Source organism: Phalacrocorax aristotelis, chromosome 4 (genome assembly GCF_949628215.1).
Source record: "Phalacrocorax aristotelis chromosome 4, bGulAri2.1, whole genome shotgun sequence".
NCBI lineage: Eukaryota > Metazoa > Chordata > Aves > Suliformes > Phalacrocoracidae > Phalacrocorax > Phalacrocorax aristotelis.
Window position 1 is genome coordinate 48472753 of NC_134279.1, and position 26769 is coordinate 48499521.

The following is a 26769-nucleotide window of genomic DNA, read 5'->3' on the forward strand; positions in this document are numbered from 1 at the left end:
ATCTCACATATTCTCACTCCTTTCTTCAGCTGCAGCTGTGCAAGTCTTTCTTCCCCCCCCCCCCCTTCTTAAATATGTTATCCGCAAGGTGCTACCACCATTGCTGATGGGCTCAGTCTTGGCCAGTGGTGGGTCCATCTTGGACACGGGGAAGTTTCCAGCAGCTTCTCACAGAAGCCACTCCTGTAGCACTCCCGCTACCAAAAACCTTGCCACGCAAACCCAATACAATTCCATTATTGATCAAATGTTAGAGCACCTACAGCTATATGGTAGGAGCTCTAACATCCAATCAAACATCAGCTAAATGTGAGCAAGTGCTTTGTGAATCAAAGCTTAAATGAGTAGTAACATGCTATTTCCTCTTGCCCTTCATTCAAAGAATTAAGTTCATAATTTTCAATAACCATAATCCATAACTACCCAAGGATAAAGACCATCAGAAGTTAGAATATCCTTTCCATGTAAAATTCTGGAAAGAACTGGGAGGCAAAGGAGATGTGGGGTTTTTTTTTTTTGAAGCACATAGAGAAACTCCAAAAATTATTTTTACAGCTTTATTAATAACTTAATATATTGCAAATTCCTAAATGCCACACGGGAGTGTCAGCTCAAAGGCATCCAAGCTCATGGAAAACTTTCAGGGTCTTTCTGTCTCTGGCTCTGAAGCCATGGAGAATAGACCCCTGTGAAATACCAGGCTTGCTAGTTGTGTAGCTAACCAGCAGCAAACTCCAGAATGCTCTTTGCCTGTTGCTTACACAGGTTTTGAAAGGCTCTTGAAAAACAAGGTGGTCAAGTTACCTTGTCTGGTGTGTTTTGAATCAGAGCATATGCACTCTACTGTTGTTTCAAAACAAGCTGGCAGTTCCACAGAGATTATGTCTGAAAATATTTTTGACTTATTTTATGTAATATGGAGTATGAAAGAGGCTAAAAGAAAATATTTATTATTACAACCTCCCTTCCCCACCAACAGCAGGCACTACGGTTATATTACAGGCAAACTTTTTGCTGAGTACTGTAGGGTAAATTGTGAGTTAGACTGACTTGAACCAACTAAATATTTTCCCCCAAGATATTCAAGACAACTTTTATAAGATGACAGAGATCAACCAGACAATGTTAATGGACTAATGATTTTAACGATTTCTAAGTTACCTATTATTTATTCCTTGTCACTTCACAGATGATTTTATAAAAATTCAGTTTAAAATGTAATTTTCTGATATAGTATTTATATTAATTTTAAAGTTAATTCTAGTATATATTATTTATAGTTATCATCCTTTGTCATGAATTCTACTGCAAGGACCTTCAGTGATAGGAGCAATTTGCTTACAATACAGTGTGCAGATGGATCAACAGCAGGATAGATGTGTGTGTGATCTGGCTGGAAAATGATAGATTTTCATTGTCTTAGGTAGACACCAGTGCCCAGATATTTTGTGAGGACAGAAGCTTTCCAGATTTCCATGAGAAGTGTCAGACTTGTATTAATGTTGCTTGCCAGTTTCACAGTTTGAGCTAGAGACAGTAATCTACTTCAGAAAATATCTGTAAAATTAAGGAGCCAAATCAGTAAAATCACTGACTCCGAGGATTGTTTGTTCAGTCAGTTTAAACATGGCAAACAAACTTATTACAAACACATACTTATTACCAGGCAGGATTCTATATCCTAATTTGCACGTGGTAGTAAATTCTTTTAACCCAAATCATTGAGAATCTGCAGAGCATTCCTGCTCTCATCTCTGCAACAGACCAATATACTTTATATGCCAACTCATACAGTCAGTGAAGGAGTGGAAGAAAAGAGGTATGAAGCATTAGTTCTCGAAAATAGTGAAGCTGACTGTTTTCTTTCAGTTTTGAAAATAAATTATTTCAGATGTTGAGCTGTAGCAGAATGACTATGGCAATGAGAACGCAACGAGAGCTTGACAGACTGCAAAATGTTTAGATTGTGGCAACAGAGACTCTCACAAAGAAACCACTGTCCTGAAGCTTCCCTGGGAGCAGAAGACTCTCCTGCTGAGCAGAAGGAAGGTGTATATGCAAACCTATCGTTCGTATGAAAAAAAAGTTTGATGGAGCATAGGTAGACAGTGCTTATAATGAAAAACTGAGACTGTACTGAAGAAGGTTCCACCATGTTTCAATTTCATTAACATGCAACAACAAGACAACAAAATGGCAGAGACCCTGTACAAAGATCTAACCCAGCAGGGCATATGCTGAGCATATGCTTAAGCATATGCTTTATGTAGGCCCCATGGACCTATTTCTATGCTTAATGTTAAACGTAAGCATAAATACAGTTTGTCCCAGATCACATTGCCTCACCCTGTAAGGAGCTGAATACTCCAGCTCTAATTAAAGTGTTTTTAGGCAGACAATCAAAGAACAACGCACATGCAGACAACTGCCATCATGGTTTCTGTAATTTTAACTTCTAAATTTTGCTTACAGGGTTGTGAAGACATCCTCATGTTAAGTGCAGTGCCATCATACCCATGTTACTTACGCATCATCTGCAAACATACTGATCAGGTCACTAAACAGTTGGGATGTCTGAATAATTTGTACATGGCCATAAACTTCTACTGGAATGCAATAGATAGGTCGCATGGTAGTCAGCAGCAGTAAGTGCATGATCAGGGAGGTCTGTACATACAAAAGCTCTGTTTACTGGATCATCTGGGGAGACACAAAATACTAGGAGACACATCTGGGCTGCAAGTAACATGAGTTGCCTTAACTGACTGGGAGAAGCTGAGGAAAGCTGTGTTTGCAGAGATTCTTTCAGAGGTAGGAAGGGGATGAGTAGTTACTCTGCAACAGCTGTCAAGAAATTTTGGTTATGAGTGATCTTCTAGTAGGAAACGGGTGATTTCTGAAGCAGTGTAGAAAGGCAGCAGAACAGACATGGAAGTTGGATTTATGATTTTTGCTGTGCTTGCCAAGTTGTAGTTAGGAATAAAAACTTTAAGATATTCCGACTGCCTACAGTATTACTAGCTTAGGTGGATATCTAACTTACGACACATCAGACATATAAGCCTACTTCCCCTAGCAAATACAATACTAACATTGTTATTCAAGGCACTGGGTAGAGCTTGCCTTGAAAAACCACAAGTGGTTCTAGTTCCCATGAGCAAGAGCTCAAAGAGCAACAGGTACAGGTGAATCCATCACAGGAGTCGCTGGCTGATCATTTGCTAGAAACACATCAAAGCACTGGGCATAACTGGAGGAAGTAAAGGAACAACATTGGTGCAAGAACTACTATTAACCATTTCATTTACCCTGAATAAGTTGAACATCGTAAGGTAGCTTCTATTCATGACAGTCATTAAGGTCTGGAGCACTTATCAGGAGTGCTGTAGTCAAATTTAAGAGCCTGAACTTGACAGGTGTATGTGAAAAATGTGGCTGGCTGAAGGCAGAAGAATAAATCTGATGACAAAGGAACTTCTTTCCAGACCATGGACTCTTCTCTTAATATCCTTTCTCTGAGAACATTATAAATGCAAGGTTAAGAGAAACTGGTATTATCTCCTCCTTTCCCTCCATTTCTTCATGAAACTGAGAAAATTAACTAAATAACTGATGGGAGAGAAAAGCAAAGACTGCATGTTTCTATACTGAAGGTTCCTTAAAGCAATCTTTTGTTGTTGCATACAGCATCAGTAGAAAAAGTTCAAACACTTATTTAAATCAGTATCAACTTAAAAGTCTTTCTCTCTAGAAAAAAAAAACTTGAAGCTTAAAATTTCTCTTCTTGTAGCATAATTTTTACTAGATGTGTATTGTTTTGACTAGCTATGTACAGAAAACAAACTTAGGTCAAACTTCTGCACTAAGTCCTAAATAGGTACTTGCTGTCTTCTCAAAATACCTCTCAGACACTTCAGTATCAGAACGTTTTCCTAAAATGTAAATACAAGAGGACACCAAGAAAGTTGTTCAAGCTGACAACATTCTGTACATTTTACTGGTTATTTTTACAGCTGCAAAAGGAAGGAGGAGGACAAACTGCTGCTTTTACATTCTGCATCTCCTTAAAGCTCTACCACTAGAGGAATTTTTATTAATAATTCCAGTCATGCTTGTGGTGTTTGTGATTTTTTTTGCATTATTTTTATTGGTTAAATATAAATAAAAAAAGTCCCAGTAACTGCTGACTGCAATTCACATTTCTTGCCCTTTTCTCCAGGTACCTACTACTGTTTTTAATAAAATAAAATTGTAAATTTCTAGCCTTTAGTGGTGATTATTTTTGTTCCCTACTTTTGGCTTCTTCCTTTGCTGTTGTTTTACAGGAACTGCGTTTGTTCAAATTAACTCATTCTGTAGGCTGGAAATTATTTAAGATTAATGTATAAGAGCACATCACTGAAGGAGATATGCAGTAGATTAGAGACCACAGACATAATTAGGAAAACCTTCAAGACAGAGTGCCCGAAGTGCATTACGTATCTCCTCAGTCCTTCTGAAAGTTCCCTTGTTGAGTAAACTTAGATGTTATAGATGCACAAATGAGCCCCTGTCAGGTAGCCAGAGCCCATACAGGAGATGGATGCCTGTGGCGTTCATTTACATATTACTTCACTTTGGGATGGGTAGCAAGGCAGTTCCGCTCAGGCACAGATGCTTGCGCAGAGATTTCACCATATGGAACCCCAGAAGATGGTGTTCATTATGCCCGCCAGCCTAGTACTCGGGTATACACAACCTGCCCAATTCTCTCCCTAGTGGAACAGGGACAACACCAGCCTTCTAGATCCCTCTTTGGAAATGTAGAAACTAGCGACAGAAAAGAAGCCTGATTAGGAAGTGCCAATCATTTCACTGCAATGAAGTAGCTATCTTTTAGTAAATACAGTATTTAGCATTGGTATCCAGAACTCACCTTGCTGTCAATCTTTTAGACATTCTTTAAAATTTTACCTCACATTTTTATTTCCCAGGAGATCCAAATGGAACAGGCATTATTCAACTATTTCTCCATCTTTCTCAAGACATGAACCACAAGTATCATCAGAACTATATTCCTGTTTAAAATACATCATTTCAGGGTTAAATTTGGGTTCATTAACCTTCAGTACATACCAAAGACATTAGGAACATAAGCAAGTTTTAGTTTCATGACTCATTTCCAGGTCTTTGCAAACTACTGGCCACTTGAATACTTCAAGGATTATCAAATTTTCCATGTTTTATACAGTGTGACAAACAATACATTCCTGCTCCTTTCTACTAGGTATGTAATATGTAATATGCATACATTTCCACCTACAAAGAATTCCTTCCAATAGGTTTTTTTTTTCATGAGTCAATACCACTCCCAATAGAATCAGTGGGAATAGTGTTCATTCATGAAAGAAAAATCCTTTTCTGTTTCCTTCCATTGTTTTTGGCTTAAATATAAAAATATGCTTCCCTGAACTAGTTAGGTAATGTTACATCTAAAAAGTCAGACCAATGTGTGGGTGGGGTGATATAAGGGTCCTTAATATATTCTTAGGAAGTACACTGAAGCAGCAGCGTTTGAACTTTTTGTAACATGCTAGTAAAGACAAAAAGAATACCTATAACTTAAAAGATAAACTAAGATGATATTCACTGGAATATTTTAATCCTTATTATTTCCTAAGATAAAAGTTTGGTGGGATCACACAGGGAAACTTTCATTACCCCTACTAAATAGTTAAAACTTTTGGCCAATTTTGGCTAAGTTTAACAGAGATGCAGAGGTCTTGATAATATTGGAGGCTTACAAGTTCCATGAGGAATTCCCATGGAGAATACAGTCCTTATCAAAGCCAAATGGGGAATGTACCCTAGCATTATTAGTCATAAGTGAATTGATATAGGAAGAGTTAGGAGCTGTGTGTGGATAAATGTACACACCTTAGGATCCCAGCCACAAAACTCGCCCCCCCAGTTTAATTTGCCTTGTAGGACACCAGGCAATCAACAAAAATAACCAAAAGATTTCTGCTGTCTAAAAAGGTGTAGACCCAAGCTTTTCCCATTATGAAAGTATTCATGTCAAGCTCTGCATAGATTCTCTGATGACTAACGCAGTTTGAACTCACAGAACAGCCTTTGTGTGATTCAGTTTCAAAGGGTGTGTCAACATTAGCAAGTAGGAGTGATTTTCCACAGCAAAAGAGTAGGTGTTGAAGCTTGACATCCAGAGAGGGGCTTGATTCTGGATCTGCAGACCAGGTGCCTCTCAGCAGAGGAAGAATGTCGGGCACTTTCCCTGAGCCCACCTTCCAGTTTAGCTCTGTTGGTGGGTATCCAGGTCTATTCTTGTGAACCCATACTGATGTGAACCAAAGAACAATAAAATGGGGCATGATCAGAAGATTTTAGTTCAGATTAAGGAACATAGCTGAGAAGCAAAAGCTAAAGAAGATTTATTGACTATTAATCTGAATAGACATAAGGTTTCTTCAGTTCTGCTGCTCAAGGAACTACTTGTAGTCTTTCAATCTTCATATCAGACTTTAGTGACAGAAAGATCAAGGAACAGTTAAACAGCACTGCTTGAATACAAACTGTAAAGACTCAACAAGGATCACAGCTGCCTATTGGAAGCGTAAATTCTTTCAGCTTCTGTTAATGTTAAGATTACAACACCTCGATACCTAAATGACTCTACATTTAGAGACTTCAAAGCAAGTGAAATTCTATAAGCTTCACAGAAACATAGAATCATTCAGGTTGGAAAAGATCTCTAAGATCATCAAAGTCCAACCATCAACCCAACACCAACAGGCTTCCTAAACTGTGCCCTGAAGTGCCACATCTACATGTTTTTTTTAACACCTCCAGGGATGGTGACTCCACCACCTCGCTGGGCAGCCTGTTCCAATGTCTGACCACTCTTTCAGTGAAGAAATTTTTCCTAATATCCAATCTAAACCTCACCTGACACAACTTGAGGCCATTTCCTCTTGTCCTACCACAAGTTACTTGGGAGAAGAGACCAACACCCACCTCACTACAACCTCCTTTCAGGTAGTGTAGAGGGCAATAGAGTCTCCCCTCAACCGCCTTTTCTCCAGACTAAACAGCCCCAGTTCCCTCAGCCACTCCTCATAAGACTTGTGTATACAATATACAAGCAATACTATGTGTTCTCAAAACAAAGGAAAACTCCTTACATACAACACACGGAAAAGAGAATAATCAGCTTTGAAGGCTTGCATTTACATGTTTTGCTGATACTATGTTTTACCCTTCCCCAAGGGGCACAATCACCAATTTTCTTCTCCATATAATACGCATCACAATAATGCAACTTCTGCTATTTGCAAGACTAGTACATGCACTATACTGCCAGCTGTTTTCACACCAATGAAGTCCAACACGCTTCAATGCTATATCTAACAAAAAGAACTACAATTCTTCCTAGTATAAATAGACAAAGAAAGAACTACTAACAATTATAACTGGGAATGCAGTTAAACTCACTTAATTAAGAACTGTTAATACTAGCTACCTATACATGCTATCTGAATTTCAAAAGTTCTAAAGGTTTGGTTAATTTCTAAAGATTGGATGCTTATCTTTCTCTCTCCCTCTCAATTCTGGATTGTCCACCAACACACTGAAGATTTCTGCTACTAAGCTCATCCTTTACTGATCCTAAAGCAAGCCAAACAGTATACCATTAAAACTCAAGACAGTTAAGCAGAGTGGTGTAGGAACAGTTAGGAGAGAAGACATACACAAGGCTCAGTCTTCACAGAAACGTTGGAAGAGAACAGTTTTTATATTGGAAAAAAACCCCTAAAACACTTGACAGAAACAGCTGGAAAGAGAACAAGCAAGCACATGAGAAACCTGAATGATACTGCCCGATAACTGAGAGGCTGACAAATGGCTCAAAGGCAAACTACAAAGCAACTCAGAACACACTTAAGAATATAAAATAAAAAATGTAATAGTTCTTTTCCATAAACCCTTAATAAAATTTGTCTTGAAATTGTCAATGAATTTTATTGAAATATATTGGAGAGATTTCTATTACTGATAGTCAGTTATATGGCAATTTTAATTCCAAAGGTAGACTACTCTAGCATTCTTGGTTCTGATCATGAAGCAGGATCACTGAGATAACCTGGAAAACTTGAGGACCTTAGGAAAAAATAAAACCAACCCAAAAAACCAAACCCAGGCTTTGAAAGGGAAATGAAAACTGCCTGTTCAGCAGGAGAGAGACTATCAGGCCCTTGACTGATTAGAAAATCCTGTTGCTGAAAACTGCTCATGGGAAAAAGGTTTCATCTTCTCAGAACTGTCCAATAGTCCACAAAGTAAAAGGATCATGAAAACAAAGGATATTTATGTTCCTATTTGCTGCAAGTTGAGATTGTTTGGGAAGGGAGTTTCATGAAACAGGTGCACTATTAAACCTCTTAAAACTTCCAGCCATTCTGATGGCTTCACATGCCAAACAAATTTACTCATATACCTCAAAGAATTCGAACAGGACCTGTTTATTTTTATGAATTCTAATTATTTCCCTGTCATTTTAACTTTTCTGTGGCATTTCAAGGACAGAACTGAACTATTTTTTCAAGAAGTCTTACATGCACCAAGACTTCTTTAGGCCAGGTGCCATATGGTATAGCAGATTATCCCCTATAATAAGGCATTAACGTGTGGTATCCACACCTGGCTCTGCCATTAATTTTTGACAGATCATTTTGCCTTTGTGAATTTAATTTTCTCTTACCTTCCTTTGTCACTTTTGGAGAAAGACTATCTCCACTCAGCTGTTTCCACAGACATACCAGGATGGGATCCCAGTCTCTGCTACGATGTAGCCCATTCCCAGTGGCTGGAGGCTGCTCTGTACTAATACCAATCAACATTGATTCCTTGTATTTTGGTTGTTGCCTTGTCCTGGTTTCAGCTGGGACAGAGTTAAATTTCTTCGCAGTAGCCAGTATGGGGCTGTGTTTTGGAGTTTTGCTGGGAACAGTGGTGATAATGTGAAGATGTTTTAGTTGTTGCTAAGTAGCGCTTACACTGGTCAAGGACTTTTTCAGCTCCCCGTGCTCTGCCGGGTGCACAAGAAGCTGGGAGGGGGCACAGCTGGGACAGCTGACCTCAACTGACCAGAGGGATATTCCATACCATATGACGTCATGCTCAGTATATAAAGCTGGGGGAAGAAGGAGGAAGGGGGGACATTTGGAGTAATGGCGTTTGTCTTCCCAAGTAACCATTACGTGTGATGGAGCCCTGCCTTCCTGGAGATGGCTGAACACCTGCCTGCCCTTGGGAAGCAGTGAATGAATTCCTTGTTTTGCTTTGCTTCCACACGTAGTTTCTGCTTTACCTATTAAACTGTCTTTATCTCAAACCATGAGCTGCCTCACTTTTACTCTTCCGATTCTCTCCCCCGTCCCACCAGGGGGGAGTGAGCGAGCGAGCGGCTGCATGGTGCTTGGTTGCTGACTGGGGCTAAACCACAACATGCCTTCATCTGTTACTTTTTCATTATAAATTCTTGGGAAAGACGACTAATTTAGAGCTGTCTCTGTATGTCATGTAGAGTAATAGGATGCTAGTCCTTGATTAGTGGTCTTTATGTAGTGTGATAGCATATATAATAAGGCACAGTAAAAAATACTATAGCAAGCAATGTTAAGTTCAGAGATTTCAAAAGATCATCTAAACCAAGAGAGACTGTTTAACCAGACAGTATGAGTTCCAGATATTTGCAATGGTGGTCAAGAAAATAACAAAGAAAAACAGTAAATTACAGATTTTTTAAAAATTGTTGATCAAATACAAAGGAAATGGCTGAAATTTCTTTAACTATACCTGCTCACCCTTTTGATGACTGGATAAATAGCAGCTGCTAAGAGATAGCAGCTGATAAGAGCTATCAGCTGCTAAGAAGATATTAATGAGTTGATAAAATCACTGCAAATTCTACAAGCAAAAACTGTGCCAACATTATTGAAATAAAACTTTGTTATAAACATTTTTAAACTAATATTTCCCAAGATTTTTACTATTACAATGCTTTAGATAAGAGTTCATCTAACCATTACCTATACAGTATATGGTTTCTACTACAGAAATTGTTATCCATATAACTGCTATATATTAGAATTTATAAAGATTGTATTTTCTGCCTGCAGGTAGCATTCAGTTCTGTAAGAGCCAAATTTACAATTACCAGATTTAACTTTGGTCATCAGAGGATTGATTTCCCCTCTTATCAGGAATTACAGATAATATATTCTTATTGATGAGGTAAAATACTAAACCATTTGGTTAAATATGTTAATCGCTGATCATGCTATTTCATTACCCCTTGCTCAGTTCCTGCTTTTATATGCACCTAGCTGAACATATTACTCCAATATCTGATTTTCCAGTGTCGGGATAAAGCATTACTATGTGACTCTCACTCTTCTTATTCTTACAATTAAATGAGAAAGAAATCACTCAGTGCATTGGTTCAGCATTCCAGACAGTGAAGGTCAGAGACAAGATCATCCTTTATCAACACCAGATTGACTCTTCTCAGTTCTGGCTGCACAATAATAGGTTGAGCAATAAATACTTCTATGAGCCATATCATATATTCATAATAACCTCAAGAACATTTAAATGGAATTCTCATTCAGCTCAAAGAGGACATAATTGCACTGACCACACACATTCTGTGAAATTGAAAGACCTGTCTCTAAGGAATACTTCCAAGCCTTTTTTGAACCTAGCATAACCCTCAGTATTTCCTAGTGAGGAAATGTGGTTAGGGAAAACACATGCAGAAAGTGCCTGAACATGTATATACATACTCAGATGCCCGTATCTTTCACCTGCAATCTACACTTACACATAACTTTTAATAAATTATAATTAAAGAATTTCAATGGTGTAACATAAAACTTCTGATTGCTTAAAAAAATACAATTAATTTGCCTGTGTACAGAAAGAATGATGTTCTTCCTGTAAGGAGCTATCCCATGTTTGCCATTATCCAGCACGCAGCCTTGACCCTCATTTATTACTGTTGGTTTTCCTCAAGGTTTGCTTAAACATTGATCATTGTAACAGATATGCATGTCAAATAAATTAACTTCAGGTCAGAAAGCCAATATACACTCACTGAAGTGATAAACAGACCAAAGATGAAGATTTCAGTAACTTTGGGTAACTGAACTGAAGATACTTTGGGTTCAACTGGTCAGAATACTTTGAATGTTAATCAAACTCCCCTTTCATCACAACTGTGTGCTTTCCACTTTCACAGATCAGAGGTTTGTGCCAGGCATGCAGCTGACATGGAACAAAGTTAGGAATCGCCTGAGAGGTGGCCGGGCATCTGTACAGCACCGTGGAGCATGGCTATGCTGTGCAGTACAGGCTGCCTGCCAGCCAGGCACAGGTGGGAGCCTGCTGTGCTCTTCCACAAAAATGCACAACACCCACTACCCCAGGAATGAAGCAGCAGGGCCACAAACCAGGACGAGTGTTCAGTCTCCTACGTCATTCCCTATTACCTTGCAAACTGTGTCAGCAAATGGAAGAAGGATCCTGAAGAGTCTACAACTGACAACATTTCTTACCCAAACCTACTCCCACATCCCATGAGGAGATCGAGCTTGTGCTCTGGGTGAGGCCACCAATATGTAGAAACAAGCAGATATGAAGCTATTGAAATAACTGCACCCACACACAGAGGGAACAGACTGAAGCAGCAAAGGTAGCTTTAACTCTGGCTTTTCCTATCTGCAGCCTTCACATTGCTAATGTAATTCTTCTGTCACCACCTAGATTTTCTTTCCTTCTGAAAGGAAGGGGAAACACAGGAGTCTCATTATCTGGCACCACAGGGACACCTGAATCACTTTTCTAGAGTCACTAGGCAAACCTCTGCCCTTTTCAGCTAACGAAGTTAGGCAGCAACAGTAAGCTTTCAGCTCTCAGCCCCAGATTCCGTCCTAGCCAGTCTTACCTTTGTCTAACTCACTGAAATCCCAGTTTTCCTGCTACTGCCCTTCAAACCAAACTCCCCCTTCCCCTGTCAGAGGCAATTTGTCACAGTCTACTGCTCTTATTCCCTCAGTCTTCAAGCCAGGCAGCCTTTTCCTCTTCAAAGCGTGGTCTATAGTGGGTCTGAAAGAATAGCAAACACCGTCGCCTTATTTTCAGCTTGCTCTAGCATTCACTGCAGTAGCAATTACATGAATAGTCCCAATCATTCCCTATACTACCCCCAGCACTCAGAAGCATTCAAGTACTCAATTCTAATTTTCTGTTCACGTGCAATGGGAATGGGTCTTCAGATATTCTGCTTTTACCAAATCTCTACTGAGCATCTGCAAACAGATTTTTCAGAGGCACACAATTTTTGTAATGGGAGGTAAAAGTCACATTCCTAACAAAGCTATGTAAGAGTTTATGACTGTATTCCACCCGCTGAGTCCTAACCTTACTAAACTACAGATGACCAGAATTTTTCATGTGAACAAAATGATTACATTGTAGAATCATGGCCTCTAGCTTTTGACAAGAATCTTGAAACAGGATCTTAAAACAGAAAACGATGAATGACTTGATTAAAAATAAGTACTGTTAGCCCATGCCAGCTAGTTTACAGAGTTTAATAATGCAGTTCTAAACAAAATACTTGAATATTTTCAACTTTCAAGACAGGGTTTGTTTCATTAGTATCATGATATGTTGCCTGTTTTGCTTTCTAAACCACCTAGTGAAATTTTGCCAAGGGTACGTCCCCAGGAATGCTGGCACCAATAGGAATCCTTAATTGATTGAATGGGTTTTGTACTAGTCCCATATGAAATGTTACTTTGAGGTTATCAGATTAATTTAAATGTACCTGCAGCCGCCGCAGTTCTAACGCCACCCCACAAGTGCTACTCAAAGCTCATTGTTCTGCACTGTAAGCGTCACTCAACTAAATGCATGGAGCACTAGCACATGCAGTGGTATCCGTTTCACGAAAATGTGTAGATCAGTTACATGCCTTGCTGTAATGCCAGCTATTGAGCCTCATCAAGTGCAGTGTGAATAACAAAAAGAAGATAGATAACATAATGGAGCATCACAGAATATGTTCCTTTATGAACTACCCCTCAGTTTACTTAATATAATTAAAATTATGTCCTCAGCTTAATCTGGTGTAATATTTTAATGCTATTTTTACAGCATTAGGGTTTTCTTTTTTTTTTAAATATTGGCAACAATAAGTGCCATTCACTTAGCAGATGTTCTTGGTTCCCACACACTTAATTATAGTTTTATAACTACAGTCACCTACCATACAGTGCACTGCAGTGTGTCATTTGAAAAGCCACTGTTACTTGCTCACTAAATTCCTCCACTACGTAGAGAACAACTGATTTCAACTGTATGCCAACCCACACTCAAGTGACAAGGAGGCAGGCTTCAATTTTAACACATGTATTTCACATGAATGTGTACAAGCTAACATAGTGGCACACCGATTTTGTTTAGAAATAGTCAGAAAGAGAAAATATTAAGGTACATGACATTCCATGATTTTCATTAATACACTGGTTGCTAAGTGGCATAACAAGTTACAGCAATTTTTCCTCTGAAGAGTTTTTCAAATAGCTTGAAAAATGGAAACTTAACAGTGAAGAAATCTCACTATCAGTGAAGTAGAGAGACTGAGAAAGATGGGTAAGATTGTTACCTTTCTGTTGCTTTCACCTGGAACTGTATGAAGATCAGAAATTCAGTGATGGGAAGGAACAGTCTTCACTTCAATACTGTCGTGGCAACCTGTCACTTGTCCTTTCAGCTTACCTATAGGAAAAATCATGAGACTCTTGTCAGGAGGAAGTGTTGGGGTGCTCTGGCAGTTCTTGGCTTGCACAGCAGCTGTCTGGGGTGCTTCTCAGCACTCATAAATTACAAAGGCGCTCAAGCTGAAGAAGCAGCAGCCCAGCAATCTTCACAAACAAGTACAGCATCTTAGAGTTACTAGTTCCTGAGTTTTCTACAGACAGAAGAGTAATGCCAACAAGACCTGCAGAAGTAATTGGTAAATTTTCAATTATCTTGCAAATGGTGGACCTATATAGGAGACTGGTAAGGTTTTAAACATCTTTTAAAAATCATAGCGCTATAGGCCTGAAAATATGGTAACTGTTGACCTCATCAATAAGTTCTACTTCTGCTTTTCTATGATTTTTATATTTAATAGTCTGGCTTATAGCAACATTATTTAAAACTTCGTTATTTCACAATCATTCAATTCCAAAAATACATTTTAGGTCTTTGTTTGCATTTTAAAATGATAAATATTCATGTGAAACAGTGAGGCAGATTTGTATGGCAGATGGATAGAGAAGTAAGCTTCTCCTTTGTTAAAAGGCCAATCCAATCACTCAACACTGAAGGGACTGCCATTAAATCAAATCTAACAAATTTAGAGTGACTTAAGTTATTGACATTTCACCTGAACTGCCTGAAGGAAAGAAAGAGGGTTTAAAAACACACTGTACTTATTTTAAAAAATACATATTTTTTGTCCAGTAAAGAAATTATGCTAACTAGTCTTGAAGTTTCCAGAAGTCATGAAATGGCTATCTGTGAAAAGCTGTCAAATTAATAAAGTTAATGAACACAATTGCTTTTTCATTCCTTACAGCAGTTGCTGGTGCTGCTTACTAAATACAGCATACAAAAATCTAGAAGTCTAAAAAAAAGGAATTTTTTTAAAATGTAAAAAGGTATTTTGATATCTCCACAAAGCCATCACCTTACTATTGGTCCCAGGTGATATAAATACTTCATGTGAAGATCAGTAACATCTGAGGTAGTAAGATGTTCTTTCCCACATTTAAATAAAATGGAATCAGAGCACTTCCAATCAAAAAAAATGAACTAATTCTGAAAGTCCATGCATAAGCAAAACATTGTATTTAGGAATCAATTTGCTTTTGGAAGGAAATTTTTGACCAAGGCATATTGATGTCCTGATTTCTTTTTAAAATACTTAAAAATGAACTGATTTATTTCATGAGAAACTAACACTTTTAGAGAATAAGTGTTCTGTATAATCGCTGATGTGTATCTAGTTGTTTCTTCCTATTCTACATTCTTGGTGAAATTCTCTACTGCCCTTCCTTCAGCGCTAGAATCCCTTTCCTACTCAGTTTTCACCAGTGTCCCTAACCCCACTCTGTCTCGCTTTCCTGACACCCCATCCTCATTTCTGAAGACTGATCTCACATAATATTTCTCCTTTCCACTTGCTCTAAGTACCATCAATGGCATAACAGTTTAGCAGTTCCTAAATAAAGTCCTTTCATCTCAAAGCTATGGCTGTGAACATCTGTCTACTTTCCGGTATTTTGCCTGTAATTTCAACCCATTCTGCCCTACCCCATGACAGCTTCCCTTTTCCTACTCAAAATCCCTTTATTAAGCATCACCCCTGTTTCTGAAGAATGGACACTTCTTGTTTGTAAGATTATTGCTCCTGAACACTATGTGTATCTCTTGATGAGGTCAGAATTACCATCCAAAACCAATGTTTTGTAGGAAAATGCTGTTTCATAGAAAAATTATTGTAAAAAAGAGTATCAATTCCAAAAATGTTTTTGTCCAGGAGTTGCAAAATTGCTGAGAGGTCCTGTTTTGACTTTTTTTTTCCCAAAATGAGATGCTTGATTTTTTAGGCTAGTCTAAGTTTTTATTTAGAAATAAGTTAGTTTACAGTAAATAGCCTCAGAAGAACAACACAAACTAAGTGTTTGAAAAAGTTATCTTAATCTGGTCTTTCCATTCACCAAAATTTGACACTGACATTCAGGTCTTGATTTGCTTAGGAAGTCAGGAAAGCTTCCTGAAATTTCAAACCAGCTCCTGTAAAGCAAGGTAACAATTTCTCATGCAACTCCACTCAGCTCTGTAGCTTTGCCCAAGATTCACCTCAGTCTAAATACTGATGCAGCAACAGCACCTTGCCTTCAAGGGTGTTTTAATGTGTAGCATTAGTTACCTTGAAGAAACCATAAGGCAAACACCAGATTTAAGATGAGTTTTGTGTTTCTCCTACTCACTTCTGCTCTATACCTCTTATAATAATTTCTACCTTTGTGAAACCAGCTACTTGAAATTGCTTCTTAAGCTCATACTTAACTTTAAAGACCTTGTACACGGCTTCTACCTGTGGTATAATGTTTTGAAATTGGTATTTTTTGATATAGCGCAGTAATCTAACTCATCAGTTGCTTGGGTAAGGGACATCTGCTTTCTATGCATTTTCTAACTAATTTTTAAGTGTCTGTAACACTGTTTTCCAGTGTAATAATTTTATTATTTCTCACTAAAGAGATTCATCCTCACTACTGTGCAGAATAATGCAAAACTGGCTGTCTCAACACAACCACTACAACGAAAGACAGTACAACAGAGAAACAATTCTTGCTAGGAGTTTTTATATCACATGGTAAGCCCATGCTAATACCACAAAACAGTGAGTATGTTGAAAATCAACACTGTCACTCTGAACTGAAGAGGAACCAAATAATGGAATACATACATTCTTAGTTTGCTTTGACAACTTCTATCATATTTGATCCATTAGATTGTAAAAGCAAACAACACTGCTTCATAAAATTCTTACTGTGGTGTGAAGCCTCAGTATTTTAAAACATTTTTTCCATCTTAATAAAGGCATTAGAATATGCCTCAGGTAAAGAGACTAATACTTCCATCTTTCGCAATTGTTTAAAAACTTATGATGGGAAAGTAGTATACTGTACAACCAAATATATATCATCAAACTTCTGTGCTATATATAAACATTTTGTGTACTAAATCGGAGCACAGATCCATAAAAATATGAAAAGTGGGTAAAAACTGAAACACAGGGTAATGACTTGTTCCAAATTTACATAACATATAAGTACACATTTGAAAATTAAACCATCAGCAGCTATTAAAAATGACTGTCCAGATGCAAAGCCTGCTATGAGAAGCTCCTAAGGTCCTGGTAATTGGAAGTTCAGGGGAAATACTGGTGAAAGGATCGCTTCAACACGGTCTTACACATACCCAAAACACTCACTCCTAGACAAAGTCATGGATACAGTATGCGATTAGATGGAGTAGATCCAAGGCATTCTTGTTTTGAACACATTGATACTTGTTTGCAGTTAAGTCCTACACCTTCCTTGCAATGAAAAGTATAAAAAATTTGCATTTCCATTTCACCCTTCAGCATTCTAGGATGGAATCAAGCTGTTGCACTGTAGTGATAGCAGATGATGAATATCTTTTTACACTTTTATTGGGGGTTGGGAGAAGGGGTGACTGTGGAGGTCATATTAAGTTCTCAAGTCTTTCTCAATGTTCTCCTCCTTTGCCTTTTCATTTTAAAGTCCTCTTGATCCTAGGTGAAATACAGCTGCAGGATAGATCCCTTTAATACACTGAAGAATTGATTCACATAGCTTCAGCAAACAGATCAAGCATATTGAATACACATACTGCCCTTGAAAGGATGCAGCAGAGAATCCGAGAAACTTAGGATTCTCTCCTTCATAATAAGTAAATGAAGGCAACAACAGCCAAGACTACCTAGAACCTGTGATAATGGAAAGCAGGCATTCTCAAGAAAAACTGCTTCATAAAATGCTCTCTAGTGATCAGGTCAGTGAACTTACTGTACATCCTGAGCTTTCAGAAAGTGAACCAGTCAACCAATTAAAAAAGGGCACAAAAATCAAGTTTTACATAAATTGTTTTTTTGAAAACAGTCTTTATGCAAACAAACCCTTCCCCCTCCTATTGCTAGCATTTATTTAGCACCAGTTCAGGATGTTTGGGTTTATTATTTATTTTCCCAGTAAGAAAGCCTGTAATTCTCAAACAGAAGTCACATTCAAGAACACTCCATTACTAGACACAGTAGTAGATGTGGTTATGCCCTTTGTGGATGTCTAAGGGAAGCTATAAGCTTGATCTGTGTGCTCTAGCGCAGGACTGCTCCATACTGTCTTCAGCTGAGTGACATAACCACAAACGAAAAGTAGAGCGGAAGATGAGGCCCTACGAATATATATCAGCAGTGAATTATTAACTAGGGCCATGCCATCCAAAAAACACTGAATTTTTATGAAGTGCAAAAACTCTGAACCAGCCAATGCTTCTGAATATTAAGTGGACCAGAACTGTAGGTTTCAAGAATCAGTTTCTCCTCCCTTTTGCCCTTGGCACTCCTATTTTATATTGAATATCCTACTGTCTCTCATGGCCTCACTATTGGCTGGCAAATACAATTCATCCTTCCACTCCATCCAGCCTCTAAAGAGACTGGATGATTTGCTTCAGTTCAGTAGATTTTAGAAGTACAGATACCAGACGAAGCTATGACCTAGTTAATGAGCAAGAAAGACACAAATATGTATCTTAATCATATACTCCATCACAATTAAGTGGCTGTAGAAGACAGCTATTATGTACCCCGTTTCTAGTGAATATCAGGCAAACCTGTTCTAAATACCTGTACTTGGACAAAAGCTGCCCATGCATGCATAAAACCTCTTCATTTCCATAAGCATATAGAAGTAAAGCCTGCATGTTAGATTCCTCCAAGGAGAAACCTTGCACTTAGTGTAAGCATGCAACACCAAGTCCTCTACTTCTCTGCTAAAAAAGGAAACTGCACTTAAACTTGATGGCCTCAAAAGTTTTGCACAAGAGTAGCATATCAGCCTCATTTAAACGGTACTCAATCAATGCTTAAATGGATTGACAGTAAAAAGCCAGTCATCAGAGTTAACAAATGCCTATTTGGATAAAATTAGCAATAAGAAAGAGTCCTACCCTAACCTAAAATGAACCATTTTCTTTAAAACTATAAATTTCTCTGTCCTCTAGTCACAGCTCTTTTCTCTATCTTATAGTCTTAGAAACAGTAAAGAATGCAAGTACTTCCTGCTTCCTGCTATTTCCTCAGCTGTTATAAACCAGTGCAGTTCAACTGAGGTCAGTGGTGCCCCTTCACTCTAGTTTACAGTCCAACCCCTTAGTCATCGCATGTTTACTAAAAATGTTTCAGACAAAAAAGCCCTGTGTAAGTAGACATTACATGCTACACAATTTCTTTCACCACTTATGACACTGAACATAACACAAGCTTTTTCATTTTTTAATTTAAGCCTTAAAATACTACAGAAATACAAACTACTCCTACGCAATAATAAGTAACCTATGAGGACTCACTGAACTATATGGCTATATTTAATATTTTCAGGTAAATCACAATTTGCAGTGGACTGTCAACATTAATGGAGAATGATATATTGTTGTATTACCACATAGCAAATGCAAGGTGACAGAACAACCATTACCATACAAAAGTTCTACCTTTCTGTGTACAGAAAACAGATAGGAGGTACATGCAATATTTTAAATGCTGCTGTATGAGGACTTGCTTGTGAAGCACCACAAAGCCGATACAAGCTGTTCACTGGCTCTAAAATAATTTTTGGATCTTGTGATTTCAGACACTTCACAACTTCGTTTTGTGATAAATACACTTATAACAAGAGACCAGCATTTGTCTTAAATTCTCATACACAGAGCATGCTCAGTGATTTAATACAAGTTCTATATTAATTTTTATGCAAAGGCTGCAAAGTACCACCATATTATGAAATTCAAGTGACCTGTGTCAAAAATGCTGTAACTATTGACCACTATCAGAAAGCAATTGTCACCTTTTTTCCCCCCATGCATCAGTTAGGTTTTAGTATAGTTTACAAGAGCAAAACACGTTGTACATATCAATGATTATCAAACCCATGCAAATTTCTTATGCTGGTTTAATCTTTTCCCATTACAGACGTACTGTTACCATACCACCAAATATATCAAATGAATCCCAACTTTACAACATGAACACAGCCTGATTCAGAGGCAAACATTTTTGTTTCTGCTATCTCAGAGCAACAAAAGCTATCACTCCTTTTCCCCCCACTAAATAAATAATTCCACAACTAAGGTTTTATATTCTAGAAGAGCAAACAATGCCGGTTTTAACTGAAGGCAGTGTGCACAGTTGTAGAAGTAGGTACTTGAAATAGATGAGCAAGACTCCTGCATTTCTGTGCTCTGTCAGCCTCTGTGCTTTGAAAACCTAACCATAGCAGCTTATTTTAAGAACTTCACCTGAACATTTATATATACAAATTCACTCTTTTTAAGAGCTAACCACTATCAGCATATCTATACATCTGAACCATGTCTTGAGGACTTTACTGGTAAAAGCATTATTTTACTGAAGTAATCAAGGATTGATCTTGTTGCCCGTTACATAAACATCACCACATACACAAGTAAAAAGCACTTCCCACGCACTAAGCCTTGTACCGAGATATGGGAGGATGAAAAGGCCCCCCCCCACCCCGCAATTCCTTATCTGTGAGAATTTTTATACTATATACAAGCTGTTAAGCTATTTAAGAAAGTTATGTCAAAAAGCCTCACAACATCTACCAAGCCAGAGGGTTCTAAGAAACTTGAGAGTCACAGAAAAGCAGTCCTACCTTTGCCACAACCATACTTTTGAAATTCCTTAAAAGTTTACGCACCACAGGACTTTGAGCTTGTAATTCATCCCCACAGTGCCTAGAAGGTTATCAAACCACTTGCTTCTTTCTCCAAGGATGCTAGGCTAGGTGAATACAAACCTACATTTTTGTGAACTGCCACACTCCAACGCCTCTCGGCTAACTATGTTTAGCAACTCTTTCATTTCACACAGTGTTGCGTGTATGACTCACTCACAAAGAGGATGGGCATTAACACCAACAAGTCACACTGTTTTCAGCCACTACTGTTTGGCTGCTGTAGAATGTTTTGCAAGCCGCTGTCCCACACAGAGCAGATTTCCTTGAAGTACGACAGCAGGAAACAAATCTGGGTGTAGCTGGACAGGCGCTCATTGTTTTGAGCTTCCACTGGATGTGGAGTTAGCAAGTCGTTCAGAGGTCAGTGCCACCAGAGTCCCACTAGCTGAGCAGTGCTACTCTATTGCACATTTGATTCATTTTTGCAGCTCTTGAAGCTGTTTCCAGGCAGACAGACACGGGAAGTGTTTCGTACCAGAGAAGACAGGCAGTGATCTTGTAAGACTCATTTGCTTTGCATTGCTTTTGATGGAACTTTTAAAAAGGTGTTCGAGAGGAGCCTGGAAAATTCTTCCCAGGGGAAAAAAGTGGTAATTTTGAGACACAAACAGTAGCCACAAGGGATGATATGGAGCACACACTAATGAACCTTTCACTGTATTAACTTAGACTGCTAAGGTTTCCTTTAAACAAGTAATCTTTAAAGGATCTCGGAGTAAATTAGCCATATGGTTTTAGGTACTGGATTGCACCTCAGGGTACCTGGACCATTTTGCAACAACAGAAAAAAGAATCAATATAAACTCTGGCAAAGTGTCATTCTATTAAATATATGCAACAAAATATTCTGCAAGGGACCAAGAAAAAATACTTGTCAGAATTTTTGTATTGAACTTTCTGGATTTTTATGTACTTTTGGCACAAAGAGACAGGTTATCAGTCTTATAATTTTGGCTCTATTTAAAAATAAACATTCCTTGAAACTAAGCGCAGCTGGTTTTTTTATGTATCATTAGGCACCTTGGCAATAGCACCCAACAAGTTCACGTTCATGGAGGTCACCAGACTTGGGAAGCGGCTGTTACAAGTGGGGAGACCCCCAAATGCTGGAGGAATAGGCTGATCAGAATCTCATGAAATTCAAAGTCCTGCACCAGAGATGGAATAACTCCATGCAGCATGTACAGCCTGGGGAGCAGATCTGCAGAATAGGATCCAGGAATCACGGTGGACATCAAGCCGAATGTAAGTCAGCTGTATGCTTTTAGAGTGATGGGGGCTACCTGCATATGGGCTACATTAGCAAGAGCATCACCAGCAGGTCAGGGGAATTGGTAATTTCCCTCCTATCCTGTCCCAGTGAGGCCACACCTGTAGTACTCTATCTAATTTTGACCACCCCAATACTAGATGGATACTGACAAAGAGGAGTGAGTCCAGCAGAGCCTGGACTAACAGGCTCAGGGCATGGAGAACAGAACACATACAGAAGGGCTGAGGGAGCTACAGATGTTCAGCCTGAAAAAGAAAAAACCCAGGGGATCTAACTGCTGTCTTCAACCACTTAAAGAAGAGCTAGAGAGAACACAAGAGCCAGATTTTTTCCTGAAAAGGCCACTGAAAGGACAAGGTGCGATAGACATGTTGAAACACAGGGGATTATGATCTTGTACTTGAACAAATGAGCTTCATAAGAGTAGTCAAGCACCAGAACAGGCCCAGCCATGCAGCCTCCATCTGTAGGGATAGTCAAAGCTGAGCCACACAAAGTCTTTTGCAACCTCATCTAACTTCAAGATTAGCCATGCTTTATGAAGGAGATCGGACTACATAATCTCCAGAGGTGCCACGTGACCTAATTTATTCTATGATTGATGTTATTCCCTTCACATTTCTAGTGAAATATACTACTACTGTTGAGAGTTTTACCTTTTATGTATTTTAAGACATGGAGTCCAAACAGAATTTAATCTTAAACCCATTAAAATACAATAACAAAATACTTCTGCTGTTGTCCTCACCTCAATTTTAGATGCATGATAAGAATATCAGCAAATACCCCTGCTTTAAGTGTATTGGGTCAGATTCAATTATACTTCAGCTCTTCACAGAAAAAAAACTTTTGAAAAACACTGTGATTTCACCAGCCGTTAAGTGAACTTAACTGATGTCTTCTGAGCAGTCTTTTGAAATTATGGGGTTTGAAGAGATGAGCAATGAGACATACTAGCAAAAGCTGCAGGTTGGACACGCAGCCACATTTTAACTCTTCTGCACATTCTATTTTTGTGCCTCGGAAATCTAGGTGAGCAGCCTGTTTGAACTCAGGAAGTTCCAGACCTTCAGGTTTGAATAGCATTACTCCACACATAGAGGGAAACATTGCAGCGTTAAAAACAAAGGTGGGTCTTTCGCTTTGTATTTTTAAAAAAGAAAAAAAAAAAGAAAAAAGAAAAAAGAGAAAAAGAAGAAAAAAGCAAAAAGCAAAAAGTAGAAAAAAAAAGAAAAAAACCCCCGAGGACTGTGGGAGAGGAGGAAGAGGCATAAAATGACCTTGATGATCTCACCAAGAAAATGGCAGTCAGAAATAAAGAAGCTTGGGAAGATGAATGAGTTTAGCCGTTCCCTAGAGTGCATCCCAAAAAACTGCATTATGATCATCAGTAGAATGAGAGTGAACATTGCAGAAATAAGTGATAGTTGCATTTTCTCAAGCTCAGCTTTAGAATATAACTTCCAAGTTTCATCTACAAGAAACTGTACTGGGATCTGTTTATAGTGGGCTGGCAAAATTTTAATATGCACAAGTTCATTTTTGGCACAAGCTTAAGTCTACTGTAGGTAAGATGGTGATTTTTTTTTACAGCTGTTGCATTAGCCAACAAAATTTCCTAAAGAGATGTCCATGGAAAACCATGAAGCAAAAGAATCAAAACCTGTTATTATAGGCCATTGTTTTAATAAATGATTACTGGCCTCTGCCACCGTATACAACCCTACCTGGGCTAATCTGAGCATTATAGGAGTTTTAGTATTCCAGCCTTACTGTCAGAAAGGCTGTACAGATGTGTCCAGTCAGGGTAAATTCAGAAAGATTCCCATTCTCCCCTATAAAAGTACATAAATATATTGGTCATACTTACACATTGGCAAATAGCTTTTGAGACTCATGTTTGACAGCTATAGCTAATTTGTTCCCTGCCAAAGCTACCACATCTTGTAAAGAGCTCACAGGGCAAGTAGCAACACAGAAAGACAAATGGCTGGGGATACAACTACTCTCATAGCTGGCTTTTCACTATACACTTTCACTAGGCATTTGTGATCAAATGACCTTGGTTGATTTTTGACAGTGACTATTTTTTCAATTTACTAGTATAAGTAGCAAAACCCTTGCAAAAAAAAAAAAAAGAAAACCAAACCCCAACAAAAAAAACCCCAACACCCAGAACTTGTCAGCTGAAAACAGATGCAAGACTTGAGTCAAGGCAAAACACGACTAAAACACTGGCATGAAGTTGTTTTCTTCATTTCAGTAAACGCATCTAAAGCACCTATGAATTATGAAGCTAACTTTGTCCAGCTTTTAAAAAAAGGTCCATAAGCCTGTTTTTAATGGGGGGGGGAGGGGGAAATCACATTTTTTCAATCTGTTAAAAAAATACTTCAATTAAAATTAAGGGAAGACTAAACACGTCACAGGTTATCACATACCTTTGAATGCAGCAAAGGCAGAAACAGGTAGTTTAACTATTTTTCCTTCTTAGTGAAAGTGTCACTTTAACTCACAGTTCATCTACCCACCAGCTGGGATCAGTTTGCTCATCAATGTCTGACCTGTTTTTTTCATGGTACCTATTTGCTGCCATATATTCAGCCTTTACATCTGCATTCTTTTATTGGACTGAGGTTATCTCTTCCCTAAGAGAGAAAAATTAACATGCAAAGGCCATCCCAAATCATCTTGACATCTCTATTTTTATGGCTGTACCTAGCTATCTAAAAATTGGTGGAAGAGCCAACTATTGCAAGGAACTACATTCCAAGGTGTAAACCAACACATACCTATATTAATCTGCTGCTTATGACTCAAGGGTTACTCAAGTACCTTCCCAGGATTTTCAAAAGCTCCTGAACACTGACATGAATGGCAGCTAGAAGAACAGACAGCTTTTGAACATCCAGTTTCTGTGTCTATCTGCATCTTTAGCTAATTGCTTATCTTGAAAGAGTAGTCCCTGTGCATTTATAGCATTTCAGAATAAAACTTTGTAAAACTTCAAATATACCACAGTAGACTACCAGTAATTCTCCAAAGTTTTATTCTGCTCTTGAACTGTTTTCTGCATTGATCTCCCTAACAAGCATAAAATCATACTTGACACATGTGCACTGATATATGTGCAGGGCTGCGCATGTGGCAGGAAGCATCAGCTGTCAGCCACTTCCTGCACAAGGACCAGGACCTCCAAAGTCTAGAGACTGCCTGATTCCGAAATCCCAGCCCAAAGGGAACAGTACTATGACCGTACCTTGCAATAATTGTACTGGCCAGAGGTGGGAGAACCATGTATCTATGCCTGGTCCAACTTGCAACAACTGAGAACCCATGCAACACCACATGAATTTTATTTTTCTCTTCCCATCCTTGCTAAGACCTTGAGAAGCAAGTTTAGTTTCCATCCTATCATTCTGCTGAACATACTTTGAGATCCATTGTTCCTCAATCTGGAGGTGCTTTCCTCAAAGAAGAAAAAGCTACTATTTCAGTAAGCATGCTACACACTCAGCAGAAAGGCAATACAAAGACCCAAACCATATTTCACACCATTCTCTTCAACTTCTCTCTTTTCCTGGTATTATCATGTGTTGCTATTACCACCTCACAATCATGTAAGGCTTATAACATAACATTTTCACCTTTACACACTATCTTTTTCTCATTCCCTTCATAACTAGGCTACAGCTAAGTCTCTACATCTCCTCTTTAGGCTGACAGAAAATAATAAGTTATTTCAACATAGACAAAATTCTGGTAAGTATCCTGTACCCCCTACACCGAGCCCCTCTGACTTTCCTGAAATTCACCGTACTTCTTTTAGGTCCTATCTAAATTTCATGGCAAAAGTACCCCAGTGATCACTCCTTTGGTTGCTCTCCAATTCTGACTGAAAATGTGCAAACTCCTCTTTAACTATCTCTCCAGTTTTAGTAACTTATGCTGATATTACCACAGTGATGACAACATTTTAATTCATTTAACAGCCTTTTTCACAGTAACTGATGTTTTGTCTGTGCTGATTTTTTTTTTTTTTTAAACAGAGCACACTTCTCCCACTTAACACACAAACCAGCCATATTTTCTGCATAGCTCCTGTTTAGGGGTACACCAGAGTGGACAGTGTTTGCACCCTTTGTCATGTTTCCACACAGCTGAGTCCAATAGGGCACTGGTGGAGAATTAAGATTCCCAGACATCTCATCTTATGAAAAAATACTGTTTGGAACCTCCTAATGCTGGTAACATACACTTAGGTACTGTAGTTATTAACTAACCAGAGGTAGGTCTGTCATATTGCAATGCAAAACATTAAATAATTCATCAGTATATACCAAACATTCAATTCTACCAGGATCATCAAATCATAAAACATATCATAAAACTACAAGCAGAGCACCTCTGTTTTGAATCTCTCACAATTCCAGAGTCACTGCCAGCATGATTAGTTCTGCTACTCAGAAAATAAAACCTTTATTATTATTTTCAGTCTTTTTAGATCTAGATCTCAGCACCTAATTAAAAACAAGAAAAATTTTAAGCAGGCTTTTTAGAAAGGCCTTGTGCTATGTAATTATCTTTTTAATGGAAAATTTTCAGCAGGGATCCCTTGTCCTTGGACTAGTCCTGTGAGTGCTACAAATGCCTACTAATAACATGCATGTCTAATTAGATGACTGTGGGTCCTATTCAGAAACATCCCCAGTCCGCATATGTGCAAATCACTTTTTGTATGTAAACAATCGTTTCATGAGATTCATTAAACCCTTTCATTAAAATCTTTTCATCCTGCATGTAACCAAGAGG

General features: G+C 38.4%; 1 protein-coding gene across 33 annotated transcripts in view; it reads right to left on the bottom strand.

The window, feature by feature from the left end:
* Positions 1 to 26769, bottom strand: part of SORBS2 (sorbin and SH3 domain containing 2) — a 232611-nt gene that overhangs the window by 89461 nt on the left and 116381 nt on the right. For 24 of the 33 annotated variants that reach the window (XM_075091289.1, XM_075091308.1, XM_075091306.1 and 21 more), the window contains one exon: positions 13730 to 13842. The exons of 2 other annotated variants lie outside the window; for them this stretch is intronic. The gene's annotated coding sequence lies outside the window, so the exon portion shown is untranslated. Of the gene's footprint in view, positions 1 to 13729; positions 13843 to 26769 lie in introns of those variants that run through there. 7 more of the 33 variants (XM_075091302.1, XM_075091300.1, XM_075091304.1 and 4 more) reach the window with 2 other exon arrangements.